The sequence below is a fragment of the Ammospiza caudacuta genome, chromosome 5, assembly GCF_027887145.1.
Source record: "Ammospiza caudacuta isolate bAmmCau1 chromosome 5, bAmmCau1.pri, whole genome shotgun sequence".
Lineage (NCBI taxonomy): Eukaryota > Metazoa > Chordata > Aves > Passeriformes > Passerellidae > Ammospiza > Ammospiza caudacuta.
In genome coordinates this window covers 15,646,987-15,666,781 of record NC_080597.1, presented here as the reverse complement: position 1 = coordinate 15,666,781, position 19,795 = coordinate 15,646,987, and the positions used below count along the sequence as shown (strand labels likewise).

Below are 19,795 nucleotides of genomic sequence, written 5' to 3'. Positions count from 1 at the left end.
TCCTGGGAACATTCCCTCACCCAGACCATAGGCCTGGTCCAAGTCCACTGCAAGTTAATGATGGGGTGTGCGTTTGCTGTTTGCTTTTTTAAGACAGACTAACTTTCTGAAAAAAAAGCATGATACCTGTCCTCTGTAAATATTTGCTTCTGAAGAGTGCTTAGCTAGTAGCTTGGGACTTGTTTTCCCCTGAAATGCTTGAGAAATAAGTGTTTAGAATTTTTTTAAGCTCTGTTAAGCAAAAATATTTCAATCAAACATATAGTATGCCATGTACATTATGAAAAACAAATGAGTCCACAGAGCTATGCAAATTTGACTTTTCCTATCCAAGACACTTCTTAACAAAGCCAGGAAAACAAGTCTACATATGGCACAGAAGGTAAAATTGCAGCAATTCTAGTGGATACAGTAACAGATTTCTCAAATGCAATGAGGGTGCCCAATGATCAACACCCCTGAGGTCAGTAGCCTGTGTGTTCCTATTTCTTTTCACTCTTCAGAGTAAAATTAAAAGCTGATATTCTTTCACTCCTGAAGGATAAGGAATGAAAACAATTTTTCAGATTCCTGTGTATATTCAGGCATCTTTTATAGAGCAGGCACAACTCTAGCAAGATTTATTAGCATCATAAACACTCATAAACAAGATCCCTCTGTTTTAAGTGACTTTTAAAAACTGTAATCAAAACACTAAATCAGTACACCTGACAAACCCCAACATCTACAGTCAACAAAAACCCCATTGCTCACCAAAAAGCAGGTAAAAGCAAAACCAATACAACCCACCAAATATCTTACAGGAAACTTCTCTTAAAAAAACCAAACAAAAACGAAACGTCGGCATTGGCTTTGATTGAGAGGCTACAGCAAGGCTCACTTATTCCCAGTGTGGATTTTGCAAGAGGAAGGCAGGTACATCAGCGAGGCACGCATGTGAGCTCTGCTATTCTAACCCAAGGAGTTCCAGATCAAGTAAAACCAAACAACAACTGCGCGACCTCTGTAAGTCCCTGGCATTTAACTTTTACCTGAGTCAATGGGAATTGTCTGCAGACACAGAGCACCAGCCGGAGAGCCAAACCACGGGGCCTCAACCCCCAACTCCTCCGGCTCTGCACAAGGTTTGCGATTTGCTCCTCCCGCGAGTGGAAACTTGCGAAGGTTGTTTGCTTTTCTAAGCGCATTACGGAGATAATTTCGGCCCCTTATTTATTTATTTATTTCTAAAGAGGGCAGGACTCCCTTAAGCCCAGAGCCACGTTCTGTAGCACGAGTAGAGCCCAGCCCTGACCCTGCCGGCGGGGTGTCCGCACAGCCCCGGCCCTGCTCCCCGCGCCGGGCTCACCTCGCTCCCCGCACCGACACCCCAGGGCACCTCAGCCTCCCAGCCGGCGGCAGGGGCACAAACCACCCCGGGGGCTGCGGGCAGAGCCATCCCGGGGGCTGCGGGCAGAGCCACTCGAGGGGCAGGGGGCGAACTGCCCCGCAGCCCAGAGCCACCCCCGACCGTCCCCGCACCGAGGCTGAGGCTGCGCTCCCTCAGCCTCCACGGCGATGGCTGCTCCTGCTGCCTCACGGTGCAGTGGGAGGAAAGAGGGGAGGCAGGGGGAGATTCCCAGTCTCCAGCGGCAGCGTGCCGGGGCTGTTTCCGCGGGCAGCGCCGGGGCGGAGAGCGCCCGACTCCCCTCGGGACCCGGCTCGCCTCAGGACTCACCTCCCGCCCGGTCCGAGCGCGGCGCCGCCCCCGCGCTAATGGCAGCGGGCGGGCCCGCGGCGGGGGCCGATGTTTACCCGCCGGCTCTCGCGAGAGCCGCGCGCCGCCGAGCCCCGCTCCGCCATTGGCCGCGCCCGCCGGCGCGCGCCTCCCGCCCCGCCCCGCCCCTGCCGTGCCGCCCCGCCCCTGCCGTGCCGCCCAGCCCAGCCCCGTCCAGCGGCGGCGGCGGCGGCGCCCCGGGACAGGGAGCGGGACAGAGATCGGGCCGGGAGCGGAGCGGAGCGCTGGGGCTGCCGCGGCTGCTGCCCTGCTCCAGCCGGGCCATCCCTGAGTGCACGGCACAGGATTCGCTCCAGACGGTTCTGGAATATCCCCAGCGAGGGAGACTCGCCATCCTCTCCGGACTCGGTCACTGCCCAGGACAGAAGTTCTGCCTCGTGCCCAGGTGGAACCTCCTGGGCTCAGTCCCTGCCCGTTCCTCTGGTGCCATTGCTGGGCCCTGGGGCAGAGCCTGGGCCCTGCTCGGAGCCCTCCCTGCACACAGGGACACCCAGGGCTGAGGGCCCCTCTCAGCTGGGGCTCCTCTCCAGGCCGGACAGCCCCAGCTCCCTCAGCCTTTCCCTGCCACAGATGCTCCAGGCCCTGAATCATCTCTGCAGCTCCACTGGCCCCAGTCCAGGAGCTCCCTGTCCCTGCTGTGCTGAGGAGCCCAGGACTGGACACAGCACTGCAGATGTGCCTCCCAGGGCTGGGCAGAGGGGCAGGATGATCTCCCTCTACCTGCAATCCATGCTCTTCCCAATGCACCCCACGATGCTGTCCCTGCAGCCCAGCATGAACCTTGGCACTCAGCAAGCTCTGCCAGTCGGGACTCCCTGAGGGCTCGTGGCTGTGACATGTCTCACAGTCAGGAGTTAGACTGGCCTCGACTGTGCAGAAGGCAAATCTGTGAGCTCACCTTGGAGGAGTGACAAAGGGCAATCATCTGCTCCCATCACGACATGGAGCATGTGGAAGTGAGGGAAAGTTTGTCTTGATGTCATCACTTGACTTGAGGAGAGTTGCTGATGAGGAGGACTTAACTGACAGATTTGGTTTGTTTTACCTTGTTAGTCTTTATGTAGAGATAAGGAGCTTAGGAGTTGTGTGCACTAAAGCAGATTTCTTGCCCAGGGATCTCACAATTTCAGGATCCACAGGCAGACCCAGAGAATCCTCCATGGACCTCTCAGACCACTGTGAACCTACCTGCTGAGACCAGCTCTTGAAAGCATTAGGTTTGGTGGGTTTGAAATAACAGAAACCTAAATTAAGCATGTTTGAACTTGAATGAGGTGCAGGAGTGCTTCCTGAAGAGACTGACTGTCCTTTGGGACATTTGAACTCCGGTCCCACGTTTGGAGCCTGAGCTAATGAAGTTGTGCACTCATGTTCACCATATTGGAAGTACAGACACTTAATCCAGAAACAGAATTAGCAAGAAGGGAAAAGGCACTCTATGATAAATAAATTCAAAATAAGCTGGTTATGGATCTAGAAAAGTTGTATTTCACCAAAGCTCTCTTCCCAGAGCAGAAGTCCTTAAAAATCTGTGTCAGTAACAGTGGTCAGTGGGAATGACAGACATCCCTACCCCCTAGCAGGAGTCGGGGATGGTTTTGACTTGTGTGTTTGTGAGTTGTAAGCTTTGATTTCAGTACCTCACTCCTGTCTGCTCCCCACAGCTGCCACAGGGAGGCCGGGGGAAGCAGGGTCAGTCTGGGAGGGATGCTGAGGCCCAGCTGTGACAATGAAAATGGAATGAATATTCACAACGTGATGTTCCAGTTCCTGCCTTGCTGCCGGAGCTCCTCTGGTGGGTCCTGCCAGCACAGCAGATGGCAAGCACTGAAAGGCTGTTGTGCCAGTGGAAAATTACTGAATTTTGTTGGTCCTGTGCATGTATGTGGATGTGTCAGGGGGGAAGTGGGGCAAACTTCCATTTATTTAATTATTTTCAAGAGAGAAAGGCAAACAAATGGCTCCCTAAGACTAAAAAAACTACTGGCATATGAAGAACCAGTCTCTTGTTTTAGAGGAATGAGGCATGTCTGTTTGCATTTCGAGTTTTCTGTATGATTCCATGTAACTTTCCTCATAAGTCAGGATTGTGAATTTTTCTAAATAAAAGTGCAATTAAAAAGAGAAACAGTATATTAATAAAAGCACTGGCTGTTGCTTAACACACGTATGGAAAAATGAAGTATTTAATGTTTCTATTTTTATGTAGCTGTAAAAGTATTTATGTTAGCAGACATTCCATCACAAAACACACATGGTTTATTTTAATTTTCTAATTTTAAATATATGTTTTTAACAGAGCTGTACACATAGAAGGTTATCTCACTGCTATAAAAGTCTGATTAATGGGTTCACCACTGTTGCAGTTGCAGTTAGTGGGCTGGTGCCTTGTGAATATTGGAGTTTGTCCATAGTTTTTGAAGGTCTGTGCACCTAGAGAAACTTACAATCAAATGCTCATCCTGAAATGAACCATGGCAGAGCCAAAACAAGCAGATTAATTTGTTTGTTGTTGAAGGAGAGCTGACAGAAATACCTAATGTTTTAACCCAAACTGTGACACAGTGTAACCATTACCAACAGCCCAATAAACTTTTATTTCTGTGTATTTCCACAGCTAGCCCATCATATAGAAATATAAGCACCTATTCACCGAGTAGGAGGGCAGCAGCTCTTTAAGCTGCCAGGCATGGGAGTTACACAAACATTTTGGAACAGAATCTTTGCTCTGAGCATGCAAACTTCTGCAGGCTGCGTGCTGTGCCACTCCTGCAGGCTGTGACAATCCCCAGGGTCCTGTGCCCTCTGCTCCGGCTGCAGCAGCAGCAGGATCCACCCCGGGCGCAGCAATTAAAGGCAAACACAAAAGCCCAAATACCTCTTGTCAAATTCCTCCGAACCTCTGAAGCCTTCAGAAAACTCAGGGGAACGTCTGTGGCAAAGCAAAACAATGCCGTCCTCGTTATTGTAGTTCAAAGGAGGGAGAGCTTGTCAGAGAAAGGACATTGATGGGAGGGTTTGACATTTCTTTCTCTGCAGTCAATTGGTGTAAAAAATCCAAATTGCTGGATCAGAGTCATGCTGGAGATGTCTCTTGGAAAGATTCAGAGAGGGTTTTAACCATGAAAGCTCCCTCACAACATCAGAAATAACCTAGAAATGTTTAATTCACAAGTAGTTTGCATCTAACTACTTAATCAACATTTAGGAATCAATTCTGACTTTCCTTTCTTTCTTACTGTTGTTCTAATACATCCCAGGTGTATTTCTTAAGAATAAGCCAGAAAAAAATCCAGAACACTTGAGATTGGTCAGAAAATAATGCAGAGCTGGGCAAGCATAGTGCAAGCCATTCAGAAACATTCCCACAAATTTTCTACTGGTTTATTAGGACCTTTTTAGCCACTGTTGATGCTACTTGTAATCCAGATTTTACTTGTAGCTCCCTGGTCTGTCTGAATAAGAGAAGTTTATGTTTCTTTATATTCAACAGGTAGAAGACCAGGAAAAAATGCTTTAATGATTTTTGCTTTGTAATGCTTAATGCTAAACCCAAATGCTTTAATCTCTTTTATGACACTTTAGTGCTGCTACATAATTCTGATAAGATGCTGAGGGCACTGAAGATTTTCAGTTGCCTGATTTCAGTGGGACACAGTCGTGAATCAAATGTTCAGAAAATGCTGAATTGGACAAAAATGTATTTTCTTAATAGGTGGAATGCAAATTTAAAAGAAGGCATATATGGCATACTTCATATGCAGTGTCTCACAATTGAATTAAACAGTTAAGATCTTGGTTCTGCAAACTCTTGAAGAATGAGACAACTCAGAAATTCATTTGGTTTACTTCTATGAGACCATTCATAGAAGTAACATTTGCTCACCCAGTTGTTTCCTGCCATGCTCCATCTTCAGGAAATCATCATCAATATTTAAAAATACCTAGCAACATCAGAATGTCTGCACTGTTCAGAGCTGGGCTCTGTCTCAGTCACATTTCTGCCTTCCTGGTGATCATGGCCTGACATCTAGGGAAAAGGAAGAATGGAAAAAATTCAAAAGGAAGAATGGAAAAAATTCACAAAAATTCCTTTAAAACCCTCTCACCCTTCACCTATCCCAAGCCTGATGTTGTCTGCCTAAATAATAAATTGAAGGGTTTTGCTCTTCCAAATGTTTGTGCAATCTATTCTTAAAATCCTGGAAACATCTTGTATTCCCAGCACATGGGACAGCCTGTTGAGTGAAATTCACCTCCTTTGTCCTGGACCTGGTTCTGAGAGCATCTTGGTGTGGATCCCGAATTTGTTACCAGCACAGATGATGAACTGTCAGTTCATGTCAATCCTGGCAGTGCTACTCTTTTTTTTATATCTTGTTCCTTCTCAGTTTTCTTTATTCCTAGCCTGGAAGCCATTCCATACTCTCATCAGTCATGGTGCAATGTTGCAATTTCTATTACAATTTTGGAAGGAAAGGAACCAGAATTTCACCATTCAAAGTATGAACAAAACATGAATTTAACCAGGGGTACAAAATTTTTGCTGCACCTCTTAATCTAGAGGCAGAACACATCATTTGCTATGTCTCCTAAAAATAAGAAAAAGTTAAATGATGTCAACAAATAAGTAATATTAGTTCAGTTCTAAAAATGAGGTGCCTTTTGAGGGTATTTGAAACAGTTGCATACAGGCAACCACAGTCTGTTCTGTATCCACACCCTTTCTGAGAAAGTTCTGGTTTATGCTTTCCTGAAAGCCCAGATAACTTTCTTTATATTAATAGCATCTATGTCACAGGGAAACCATTCCTATTTCCATGTGTATAGTCTAAGGAACAAAGCAACTCATTCAGCTCTGCAAAATCAAGGAAATTGGTATAGTCACCTTTTAGACTGTCAACTCATATCCTGAACATCTTAGCAACTCCCAGCAGCCCTTCCAAAACCAGGATTTTGCCAATTTTCAATACCATTGGAATTACTTCTTTCCTATGTAAGTAGCATTATTTATTAGTATGAATTCCTGGCTTGGCTGTGACTTTTTCAGGCAATTTGGAACCCACAGCATAGTTCTTCCTGGCACAGAGATACCAGATTCCTCAGGCAGGAGTTAAGGATATGACAATTTTGATTTGTTTTGTAAGCAATTAAAATATTTATAGCTGAGTTCGCTTAAACAACGTCATCTCTTAAAATATTATTCCTGGATTCTCCTTGGACAAAATCCTTGGTGGACTTGCAAGAGACATATTTAGTACATGATCTTTTTCCATAAACAAAGAAACATGGAAAGTCTGGAACAAAACAGTTAATGAGTACACTAACTATTAATAACTATTTTTAATTAAGGAAACTCAGTATTATTCATCAGTTAGCACAGTCAGCATTGTCCTTCCTTCAAAATTCCAGAGAAAAATAAAGGTTACAATTTTCCCAGTCAATCCCAAGGATACAAAATAATATACTAAACAAAAATACTTGTGTTTTCCGGACATCTTATTCTTAGCCAGTATACTTGATCTGTTCTTACACTGGTTCAGTGTAAGAACTTTTTTTCTTAGCAAAGATTCTCTGCAGATTCTTTGCTAACATTGTTTTTTTTCTCATTATCCCAAGAGATGGAAGATCACTGTGTGTTGCAAGCTTAACCACAGTCTGTCCTCTTACTCAGCTTTTGCTTCCTATATGGTGATCAAGTGCATCTTTTCTGTCTGACATAAAGCTCTCAAAATAAATTAGGGAAAAAAAGAAACTGGAACAAGATGTAAACAAAATGATGCAACTTGCCGTTACATTCTGTTCTCTGTTTTCCAACCCTAATGCATCTATTTTAGGGCCTGATACTGAAGTCCCAGTGAACACAGCTTCTGGAGGAGCCTAGGGAGAGGATGTTCTTGCTTGGAAGGGCTGGCTGGCATCACAAAGGAGAGCCAAGGACAGCCAAGCAGGCACAGGAGGCACAGAGAGTGACCAACCTGGCTGGAACTGGAGCTGCCATGTCTTGTGATGTAACTCAGAACACCACACCTCAGTCACAGGGCACAGTCTCGCCCTGGTGCCACAGAATGGGGCTGAAGTGACCAGCTCTTCCTCTTGGTATCTCATCGATAGATGGTCAGTTGCAGGAGAGTCAAAACTTGTGCTTCCAGAGCCCATAGATGAATGTATGGAGCCAATGTGGGAGGTAAGAGGATGGAGTACAAGGAAATGAGATAACTCTCAGTGGGGCTGTGAAGAAGCACTTCTGGAGCCATGAAAGGTTTGTGCAGAAAGGACTGGTGTAAGCTTAGACCATGAGCTTTGTGGTCATGCTCCATTGCTCCATTGCTGACATGAATGATCCAGATGTAACTCAGAGGAGTTGCATGGAAGGGAGGAGATTTTGGTGAGGGAAGAGATCAGAGACATGGTCAGAGATAACCTGAGAAAACCACAAGCAAAGGATCGAGGAGTCTCAGGAGCAGGGCTGCTGTTTCCATGGTGGAAGAAGCAAGGGATCACTGGAAAGAACTTGGAAGGTTTTTCTAACCCGAAGTTAAGCTAATCCAAGGTTAAGGAAGAACTGCAAATCCTTTAGGGCTCAAAAATCTTAAATCAGCTCTCTCCTGCTAAACTTTCACAAAATTTACAGAACCATGAGTCTGGAAAAAAACAAGATGATGATGATGAAATCCCAGAGTTTAGGCAAGTTCTTTAGTTATTTAATCTTTTCTGCCCTGTTCCCCCACTTCTCTCAATTTCAATGGAATAATTGAAAGCCTGAAAAACTCCATCCTAAGTACTCCCACAGATATGCAACCCCTGCTCTGCTGCGTTCTTGATTTACACGTCCAGTCCTTTCACTCTCTGTCTTCCAGCTCCCTTGCCTAGAGCCTGCCCTGTTTCCTAAGCGCACTTAGCAGTACCTGACTGTTCTACTACATTTCCCCGACCACTGACAGCCTGGCAGAAGTTCTCCTCTGTTTCCAGGGTGTGTGAACCTGTTCTTGCCATGCCTTTCATCACTGGTTCTTCTTACTGAACAGTATAGGGGGTGTTGTCCACGTTGTTTGCTGTTTGTTAACACCAGAAGTGTATTCTGGATTTTTAATGCTCATCTGATCTTCAGTGGCAAAGTAGCAGAAAGGACATTTCTCCAACCTAGACAGCAACCAGTAAACTTTGGTTCTGCTACATAAAGAGAGAGAAAACTCTTTGCAGAACTAGAGCTGTCAGCCCTTGATGTCTGGGCATTTCTCACACATCAATGAAATGCAGGAAAAGTCTTCAGGGTTAAAAAAATGATAGTTCTCATTTTGGCAAAGGTCAGTTCTGAAATGAGCTGGTCTTGCAAATTGGCTTAGCTACCTTTAGCACCTAATGTGAAGCAGGAGATTCTAGGCAAAACATTTCAAAACCAAAGTGTAATTCTCATTTGAAATGGGGGTTTAAGAGCCAGTTTTTCTATGTGTCATGCAATCACTATGAATATACACAAAATTAACCCATTTTTAGAAGAAAATTAATTTTTTTGCTAGTGAAGTCTTAATAAGCTATCAAGAATCAGTTCTCAGTTGACCAAGATATTATGGGATCCCTGTCCATTTATCTGTCCTAGTTACAAACACAACCACACACAGTCTGTAACAGAATCTGGCACATGGAGATGTGAGTGTACTGACCTAGGCAGCGAAATCTCTGGCATTCTGAAGGTTTAATGCCAATAAAGAATATGTACCCTCTCCCATTCATGCCAAAAGTGGCCCTCTGTAAGTTTCCAGATGAAGCACTAACTGCTCTGACAGCTTCCCAACAGCTCTGGCATTCCAGCAAGAGTTTTCAAAGGTTACTAAGGAGATGGACTGGTCAACCATTGCATCTGTAGGTCAAGCCCGTGTGAAATTGAGACAATCACCCTGTGGAGACCAACCTGCTAAATGGGATGACATTTTGGAGGCTCACCTGTGTTGCAGGCAGAGTTTGCAGTGATACCAACATCTGCCCGACTCAGCCTAGAGATTTGTTCAGACACTTTTATGCCATTTTTCACAGTTTAAAAAAAAAAAAAAAAAAAAAAAAACAAACATGCTGTAATTTCCTTTTTGCTCCTTTTCTTTGTGGAACTTACTTTTGTTGCTGTCCTTTTCCACTACCAAGGTAATTGCAAGCATAAATTCTGTAAGTAGCCTTTTCACTTTTACTATACCACAACTGCATCCTGGATTATAATGATCTAAGCACAGTCTCCATCTGCAGAAGAGAAGAAAGTGATTTCAAGCTAACAAAATAGCTACAAACTTAATGCAGCCTCACACTTGTTTAGACTACTAATGAGGGAGAGCAGGGAAAGGAAAACAATTCTGTTCCATTCCGCTTATCTTGTGGGCTTGGATCTTTAAATGAAAATAATCCAATTAATTGTCACAGCATGAAGAAAATAGTTGGGTCTGATAAAAAACGAGGCAGAGCCCTAAAGAAAAAAAAAAAAAGTATGTTTAAGGTCTTAATTTAAGCCAACAAAAGATCTGGTTCCCATGGACTGATTCCAGAGCCTTCTGTGCATTGTCCCTGAATGGGTCCAATGTCACACAGAGGTGGAGCAGCCAGCCCGGGCTCATTACACTGGACCAGCAGGACCAGTTGTGTAATGCTGGATCTCTCACTATCCTGTTGGATGGAATTCCTGTGGAGCCTCAGGACTCAGAGCTCTGTGCACCAATGCAAGCAGAGCAGGTAATTAAGCCTGCAGTGCTCGAGCCTGCTGTGGAGCAAGGCCACAGGGGGCCCAGGGAAGAAAAGCTTTTTAAAACTGCATCAAACATCAAATCCCCAGCACTCTGTTCTTACCCTCCCAGTTCCCAGTCAAGGATCTGCCACGTTTCTCAGGAATTACTGGGATTCAGAAGCACAGGCAATGAGCTGCCAGCAGGGATGCAGTGGAGCTGGAGCTGCCAAAGCTGTTTCTCAGTCTCTCCAAAGGAACAGACTGTTAATCAATGTACTCATTTTTCTCCTTCCACTGTAATTAGCCATGCATGACCACAGCTTGACCGCCTGAGTTAGCTCAAACCTGTGGAGAAAAATCAGTGTACTCAGAAGGATTACTGACCAAAGAGAGTAGCTATGGAAGGACAAGAAGCAGTCAGATATCTGGCCTGGTTTGGTGGGGGCCAAGGAAACAGTGAGATAGATGATAGGGAGTGCAGACAAAAAGGTTCCAAGCATGGACAAAAACTCTCTTAGGTTTCTATGGTTTAACTAGTCTCCTGTCTCCCTGGGACAGTAGCACTCCTTAGTAAAAACCATAGCTCCAAGGCTATTTCCAAAGACATTGCATATATTAGAGTTCTCCCACTAGCTGGGAATTTTTCATCAGCTGAACAAACTCGGAAACCCTTCTCTCTAATGAGGCTCCTGTCCTCCTTCCAGAGCAGCTGTGGCTGCCCCAGCCCTGGCAGTGTCCAAGGCCAGGCTGGACGGGGCTCTGAGCAACCTGGGATAGTGGAAGGTGACCCTGCCCATGGCAGGGGGTTGGAATGAAATGGTTTTTAGGTCCCTTCCAACCCAAACCATTCTGTGATTCTTTTCCATACAGAGGTGGGGGACTGATGCACAGAGCAACTGTAAAATCACAACTGAAACTTTTATTTCTGCACCCTAAGTAGTGGCTACTGAGAAAACATCATGGCAGTGAATATGGAGAGGAAAAAATGTGTTGAAAGCAAACAGCAACCAAATTCTTCAGACAAACTGGAGAAATTTCTCATCAGAAGAAAATATTTCAGAAGTGAGAAACTGGTCAAATGGTTGAAGGGGCAAAAGAATACCTGAACTCACTTTTCATAAACATTTGTTGCAATAAATAAGATCTGGAAGTGTACAACATCAGGATAACATGAAAAATAGCAGAAATAGCACAACATCAAGTTTACCTCCTAGCATAAATGGAATTAGTCTCTAAATTCCCTTCTAGATATGTCTGCGCCTGTGAACCTGGAGCTCAGCAACACTGGCTGGCAGGGACTCTGCAAATTATTATGTCCAAACACCCACTTGAACTGGGACTGCCACCAGCTCATGGGTTGTCTTGTCTAGCAAGGTTCTGGAAACCTCCAAGGCTATCTACTGCAGTGCTTTTCCATCCTCCCATCAAAAACACATTCCAGTGTCCAATCTGGACTACCCAGAACAGTTTGTGGCCTCAACATCTTCATAGACCATCTTACAGTGCTGAGAATTTGGCTCTTCTATGACTTGACATTTTTGTAGCTCCTATCCAAGCAGTTGTGTTTTCTTTTTAATTCAACATTTTTAAATGATTATACTACTTTACAGGATGCCAAAAGTGCTATGGGATCCTCTTTGTAACTGGCAGTGGGGAATGGGTCTCTCCACAAGGAATATTTGCTTATCCTGTGGCTGTTTGCAGGAGGAGCACAGCCACTGAGGTCCAAGGACATCAGTCAGAGAGAGGAGAGTAGAATAAGGAGATCCAGTGATATTTCTTTTTCTTTAGGATGAAATGCCTTCTTTTCATTTTGAGGCATTTATATTTTATATTACAAACTTATTAATCAACTGATAAACATTTCAACCTCTTGGCTGGGACTGTGAGCTGCTTCTGCAGCTGATAATCTCCAGCCAGCAGTGGCCATCAAGAGGTGTTGATGTTGTTGTCTTCTCTACTATTTTTGTTGTCTTCTTTACTATTCCCTGAAAGGTGCATTGGCTGTAACCTCTAATAGCCCTGAGCCTATCTGAAAACTCACTATTCTATACATATGCCTATGGATATTGTAAGAATCACACTGCTCTCAGCTTCTGGGATCACCTGGAATCTTTGTGGAGAGCTCTAGGGCTGGTGCAATGTAACCCTGTTAAACCATCTGGCTGAGAGATATTTTTCCCCTAGAAGTTGTTCTGGAGCCTGAGTTCAGAGTTCTTGATGGCACACTGAATGTTGCAGGGATTAAGTCAGGCCTTTTATTGCCTCTTATTGCCCATTAGAGGTTTTCTGGCAGTGCATGCTGGCACTGAACTGCTGTCAGTGTGTTTCTTAGACTGCCCCTGAGGGTGGTTTTGCTCTCATCTAGTCTCAGCTATTTTGCTTTTTTAGATGATTTTTTGTTAGACAACATCAGTTGCTGCCAAAGCAGGCATGAAGCATGCAATGCAGTAAGCAGGTGTTTAGGTGAAACACTTTGTAGAAGTGGGCTTCACTGGAAACTTCTGAGGTTTGGGATGCTCTGGGTAAAATCCAAGGCTGTGGCTCTCCAAGCTAAGTTCAGGTGTAGCAATAGAAGTTTTATCACAAGAGATGCCGACCAGAGTGTTCTGCTTGTTCCTCCCCTCTCTATAAGGACCTATTTTATTGAAATAATGTTAAAGTGATTCCTTACAGTCCTCTACAAAATATTAGTGAAGCTGAACACTGCAAGCACCTCTACTTTCCCCTCATTCAAGAAAAAATCTATTCCAAGCAGGTTTTTTACGCTTCTGCTGTTCTGGCGTGTCGTACTGAGCCAGACCATTAATTTTAGCTAAGTGATCACTACATTTGTGCTTTTTGGAGCTTGCTGTTTTATATCCATTCTTCATTTGATTTCAAGCTCACATGCTGTATTTTGCATGTAATTCATGGTCAACCAGCTACATGAACAGAGCTAATCCTGTCAAAGTGCAAACTAGCACTACATTTTAAATAATTGTCTGCAGCCTGGTCCAGGATTTCTTTACTATTCTTGATTAGGTAAAAAGATGAAAAGCTACTTCTCTTGCCAGTAAAAATCACATTTCAGTAGATGGACTTTTAAAAAGATCATGATGTAGCACAACTGAACCAAAGAAGGCAGAGCTTATGCCATTGTGTTATTACCCTGTCCGATTGTGCCATTCCCCTGTCCAAGAACTATTTTGAATCGAGTAGAATTGAAAAAAAAAGTCACTTAAGAACTCTTGGAAAAATAGAACATTCACCAAGGAATAATTAATAAGTAACCTACTGATAAAGCTGTTTCATGCTTCAAGTGTTGCCACATCTGGTCCAGCAATTTTGACTTATCTAATGGTAAAACTTCCTGGTTTTGTTTTAAATTGCTGCAATTTCTTCCCCTTATGTCTAAAGCACCAGGCAATGCCTTCTGTAAGCCAGAGCAAGTGGCCAAATGTCCCAGTTCTTTGTGGAGTAGTGGCAAGTCACTTTTAGTACAGTACCTCTGGAGCTGCCCCATCTTCTCCAGGCACACACTCACCTCATGGAGCAGATAGACACAGGCACTGATAAAACAGGGCAAACAGCTGGAGATCTGCAAGATTAACATGTTATTTGTAAAACTACATCAGCTGCAAGCAGGAGAGGTTCCCAGAGATTGGATGGCTGCAATGGCATGAAGCAGGTGACAGATTTCTGCTGCTCTTGCCTGTAATGCTGCTCTGAGGTGTGTAGTAACACCAGTGAGACAATCAGGAATAAATGCATCTCAATTAAAAATTTCAGCCAAGACTACAACCCCTTTGCTTGTGAAAATTTCATCACACCCTTCTTCAGGTGACACCTCTGACCAAGTCTGGGGATGTCACAGACATCTTTTATGAAAAATCCTTTCCTTAGGATTTTTCCTCCTGAGAAGCTGAGAAGCCTCAGGAACAAAATGTAAACAATGATTATCTGCTGCTGTGGAATGCAACAGGTGCCTCTGTGATTGGTCTCATGTGGTTGTTTCTAATTAATGGCCAATCACAGTCAGCTGGCTCAGACTCTCTGTCCGAGACAGAAGCCTTTGTTTTTCATTCCATTCCTTTTCTATTCTTAGCTAGCCTTCTGATGGAATCCTTTCTTCTATGCTTTTAGTATAGTTTTAATATAATATATATCACAAAATAATAAATCAAGCCTTCTGAAATATGGAGTCAGATCCTCATCTCTTCCCTCATCCTAAGACCCCTGTGAACACAGGCACAGGGGATCTGCCAGGAAAGGGAATCCTTAGAGAGATAGCTCCTAAATGTGAGTTATTGACCAAAGTTCAAGCAATATTTAAATCAGGCACTGAAACTCTCAACCCAGTTTCTTAATCTCTCTTAAAAACAGTCCCTTCAGCAAGGCTCCTGATGAGTGCCAAAATAAGATACTTTCAGGTAAAGTGTTCAGAGAAGGAGGCACCATCCACATCACTGTCAATGACAGAACACGGCAGCACTTACCCAGTTCCAGTTCCCAGCTGAATTTCAGTCCTACACTGTTGAGCTCAAGGGATGCTGCTCTTCTCAACCATTGTCACCTCTGCCTTCTTATTCCTTCCTATTGCAGCAAGGTTGTCCCCTTGTGGCACCACTCATGGGACAAAGCTTCCCTGACTTCTGTGCTCGTGCGAGGTTTTGGCTTTAGTGACAGAGCTGAGGGCAGCAACCACATCACTCCCACCTTGCCTCTTCTCCCTCATTAGTGGCTTTTATCACCACAGCATCTCTTCCCCCAGAAATTCTTCAGAGGGAAAGGACCCTGTTAATTTCACCTGTCTTCTCCTGTGTGCATCCTAATGATGAGGTTTGAATTAAAAATACAGACAAGGACTATGTTGTAAGGAAAGTTGACTACTAGAATGACTAGAGAAGTAAGAGCAAGCCAAATTGCAGGTCTTGTTGAGCTAAGGTGCTTGAAATAAAGGGAATTAGAAATGCAATAAGTTGTTGGTGATTTTTATATAATATCTATCTTGCCAACAGAAGGTGATTTATCTTATACTCAATGCTGGTCCTATATACACACAACAAGAGTAACTTTTTAAACTTTACCTGAGTGCAGGAAGAAACTTGACCAGCATTAAGGAAATTAGCAGGAAATTTCTCAGGAGCTGTGCTAAGGGACAGCTTTTTAAAATGCCTGTGTGTGCATGTGTGCATGTTCATGTGTGTTTGAAGGAATCAGGTTTACAAAAAAAGGTATCTATCAAAATCCCTGTGCTGGTGGAATGAAGTTTGACTCACACTCCTTGAGAAGGGTGGAGTGTGTGGATTCAGACCTGGCTCTTTGGTTTATGTATTTCTCCATTTGGTTTTACTGTATGAGTCACAAAGTACCTAAAAATTCACAGATGGAAAAGGCTGAGAAATAGCACATCTATTTTTTATGATCAACTGGACCAATTTACCATCCCAGACAGGAAGGACAATAAAATGAAATTTAAAATCTAACCTTTTACTGAAACTACTTCACGTATTCCTTCATTCAATTAGGAAATATGAACTGTTCTAGGAACCACCAAGAAACATGAAGTCATTTGTAAAGAAACATTAAGTCATTTGTAGAAAGCTCAGATTATTACATCATCTGTCTGAACAGAGATTTATTGCTGCTAGAACTCTGTGCTGCAGAAACACAGCATCAATAAATCATCATTTACCTTGCCAATAGCTTTAATAGGAGAGGGAACAGGCTGGAAATTTTTCTGGATGCAGTGATACTCCAAAAGAAGATCTGAGACTGGAGCATTATTGCCATTAGGAGTAACGATATTTACTTGTCTCTCATAGGGAAGCCAGGATCAGACCTGCACCAAAAAAAAAAAAAAAAAAAAGGGAAAAAAAGAAAAAAAAAAGAAAAAAAAAGGGACTTGAAAATTCTGCTTTGTGTCATTCCTTCTGGATGTTGCCACCCCTCTGGCTGCCAGCAGAACTGCTCAGAAGGATACAGGTGAGTGTTCCTCACTCACACCAGTGGAAGTGACTGATAACCTCCAGCTTGTGCCAAAAAGCAGCAGACTGGGAGGATTATTTATGCCCAAATATTTGTGAGGCCTTTGCAGCTGGAAGTACAATATAAATTCTGAATGCTGTTGGTTAAAGTGTGTGGAGCTCTTGGCACAGCTGAGGAACTGCAGTTTACAATGTGTCTTCTCTTTATGGGGCGAGATTTTAAATGATTTGCTGTTCTCAAACTTGTTACTGTGTTTAAGGTAACAACTTAATAACTTCAAGGTAGTTACTGTGTAATTCTGCAAAACAACAGAACTGTGATTTTAAGGTTTGTAGAATGGGTGTTTGTATGGCTAAGGCATTACTAGCTCTTCTATGGTCTCATATGTACTTTCCGTTTCTTGCTTTTATACTAACCCTTGACATTTTGTCATCTTTTTGAGCATTTCCTTACTGATTGGGGATTTTGGTCCAGAAATGTATTCCTTTCTCTAATTTTAAAGAAGACTGGATAGACTTTAGGTTTTTTTTCCCCTATGTGATACTTCTGCTTTTCATTATACTTATTAAAAACTACACCCTACATTTAACTTTCCTTAAATTGTATTCCTAGAACTCTTAATTCTGCACTCCCTTCAATACAGTTTACATTTCTGATATTTTTTAATTGTCTGAGTGTTTAACAACCACAGTCAAATACCTCTCAGTTTCCACCCAAGAAGACTTAAAAACCCCTTCAAAAAGAAGTAGAATTTGTTCCAAAAGTAATCTCCAGTAAGGAACTGAAAACAAGCCTTGATATTTCTAATGTCAAGCTATTTCACATCTGCTTTTACATCATAAGAGAAACTAAAGTGAAAGCACTCAGCATCTTTCCTGTTTGCAGGTTGTCTTTAGCAGGGAGCTCAAGGCTGGAATGGCTGGAGCGGCCCTGTATTTATTGATCTCACCTCAGTTGTCACCTGTCAGCTATAAAAACTCTTAATGTATCAGAGGGAAATGCTTCAAATGCAACATGGGGATTTTACAGCAAGAAAATTGCTTGAACTGAACCTTGGGAATTGCATCATTAAGCAGCAGTCTCAATGCAGAGGTCACAGTAATAAAATGATAATTCCTTATATTTTTTACTGCATCAGAGTTGAGGGGTGGAAGCTGCATGACTAAGGATTTATAAAACCAATCTCGTGGTGACTGCAGTCTTTAAGCTAAAGAAGGAATTTATGCTGCCTGCTCATATTCACAGACTCTCAGTTTCTCTATTACTGTTTCAAATGTTAGAAAAAGTGAAGCTGTGGACATGGGATTTGTAAATTTTTCTGTCTGCTTTACAAACTCTGGCGCAGTGACTCATAAATGGGTTTATGCACTGCAGTACATGGACATTGGAAAATGAGATTCTGAGAAAGCAGCCAGTTAAGTAAGAAACTCCCCAAACCAGCCAGCAGGAAATGCAGAGAGGTATGCCCAAGGTGAGTGCCCAAAGACAGTGCAGAGATTAAGTAGGTGATTCCCTGTGTGCTTCTCCCTCTGCATAAACTCCCTTGTTGGGTCTGGTGCCTAATCCAGCTCCTGGCATATTAAGGAAAAGGAAAAGGAAAAACCCCAAATCCAAAGATAAATTGCATCCTATTTCAGATGCATGTTAAGGCAATTGTTAAGGCAATTGTTAAGGCAGATAGACACTTAAAACCCCACAAATTTACTGATTTGCAGTGGGGCTGTAAAAATAAGTCTCCTAATGCTAGTCTTGTTTAGTCTTGTTTGTGTTTTGGCCTGTCCCTCTCTTGGTTCCCACTGTGGGGGTTGCTTCCATTTGTATCTCTCATAAAAAGTATTGGAGCAAGGAACTTTTTCCCAGGAAAGGGAAAGGGAGAACAGCAGGGCAAAGGGCACAGAAGGCTGCAACTTAGAATGTGTGTTCCCACCTGTGACAGGCTTTTTGTGACAAAATATTTATCAAAGGCAGGTAAAGCACATCTGTTTTCATCCTGTGTATGGTTCAGGGTTTGATTTAATTGTTTTCCTGGAACCAGAGCTGAACAAGCCAGAGCCAGTTTTGCCTTGCAGAGCAGACGCCTCAGGGCTAAAGTGCAGATTGAGCACTCCTATATTTCTTTACAGGTAAATACAGGTGTGCCAGGAATTCATGGGTGCAGAAGGAAGTACCCATAGCCCCTAGAAGCAAGGGGGGGAAGCTCTCTTAGGAAACTTTGCTCTTGTCTGGGTTCTCTGTTCAAGGCATTTCAGGGGAGGTGTTCCAAGGATGAGCACATGCTCCAGTCTGATCCCAGCAGATCAGCAAATCCTGCATGGAGCAGTCCAAACCTATGGCATGTGATGTTCCCAGGATAAAACCAGGTGTGTTTGACACCTGCACTTTTCAGACTTGGAGGCTGAAGAGCATTTCCTTCAAACACAAAATCCAAGTAGAAAGAGGAGATCCTTCAGGGCTCGGGAAGACCTCAGGAGGTAATAGAATTGGACTGGGCTGATCAGCCCTCCCAAACATGGTGCTTCCACTAATTGAAAGCTGGTTCTTGACAAAAAAAAGTCTGTATCAGGGAAAAAACAAAAGACTAGATGGATCTTATGGACCTTTATGGGTGTTATAAAAAATTTATAGCTTCCTGTGGATTGCTGGCTCATGGTTTGGGATGAAATCTTTAAAGGGAGGATGCATGTTCATTAAGATACACTGACACTGGGAAACCAGTGCTTTTCTGTAAGGTATGAACTCTCAGCCAAACTTGCTCTTTGCTTTGTTCTGGGTTTTAGAGTGCTATGGTTTACCAGCACAGGATCTCCATTCACTTTATTCCTCTTGACAGGATTTTTGGGGTTACTGAGTATTCCACACGTGATCAGGCATTCCTATGACCTCAAAAAAACAGCTGAATCAATTGAAAATGTAGCCTTGAGCATAACAAGAAGCACTGGTGTATGGTGAACTTGTGAGAGCTGGATCCATATGTGAGAGCTTGATCTCTTGGCGGTCTGTGTTGTCAGGGACCAGAAGAAAACACCCAGCCCAAGATGTGTGTGCAGAGTGTGATTAAACATCTCAGTAGCTCTCCACAGGTCCTCTGTGCTTAGATTTGAATCACTCTTCCCCTGTGTCCCTTATGAAAATGGGAGCAGTTTTTACAGTAGTGGGATGATGGCAAGAGGGGGCTGTTGGAACCTCACCACTGGAGAGCAAATCCAAGAAAAGCAGACAAAAGGCAAAAGCTTCCCTGTGGTTGAAAGGTTCAGCTTTGTGAATGCTGATGCAGACCTATTTTGTTTACACACTTGCTAATGAATGGTGTTTGTCTAGTTGTCTCACAAGACTAATGGTTA

At 43.5% G+C, this 19,795-nt stretch overlaps 1 protein-coding gene across 2 annotated transcripts in view; it reads right to left on the bottom strand.

Moving 5' to 3' along the window:
- Positions 1 to 1,745, bottom strand: part of STK38L (serine/threonine kinase 38 like) — a 42,376-nt gene extending 40,631 nt beyond the window's left edge. The window contains exon 1 of one of the 2 annotated variants that reach the window (XM_058805255.1): positions 1,718 to 1,745. The gene's annotated coding sequence lies outside the window, so the exon portion shown is untranslated. Of the gene's footprint in view, positions 1 to 1,031; positions 1,255 to 1,717 lie in introns of those variants that run through there. The other variant, XM_058805257.1, reaches the window with a different exon arrangement.
- Between the last annotated feature and the right edge of the window lie 18,050 nt (positions 1,746 to 19,795).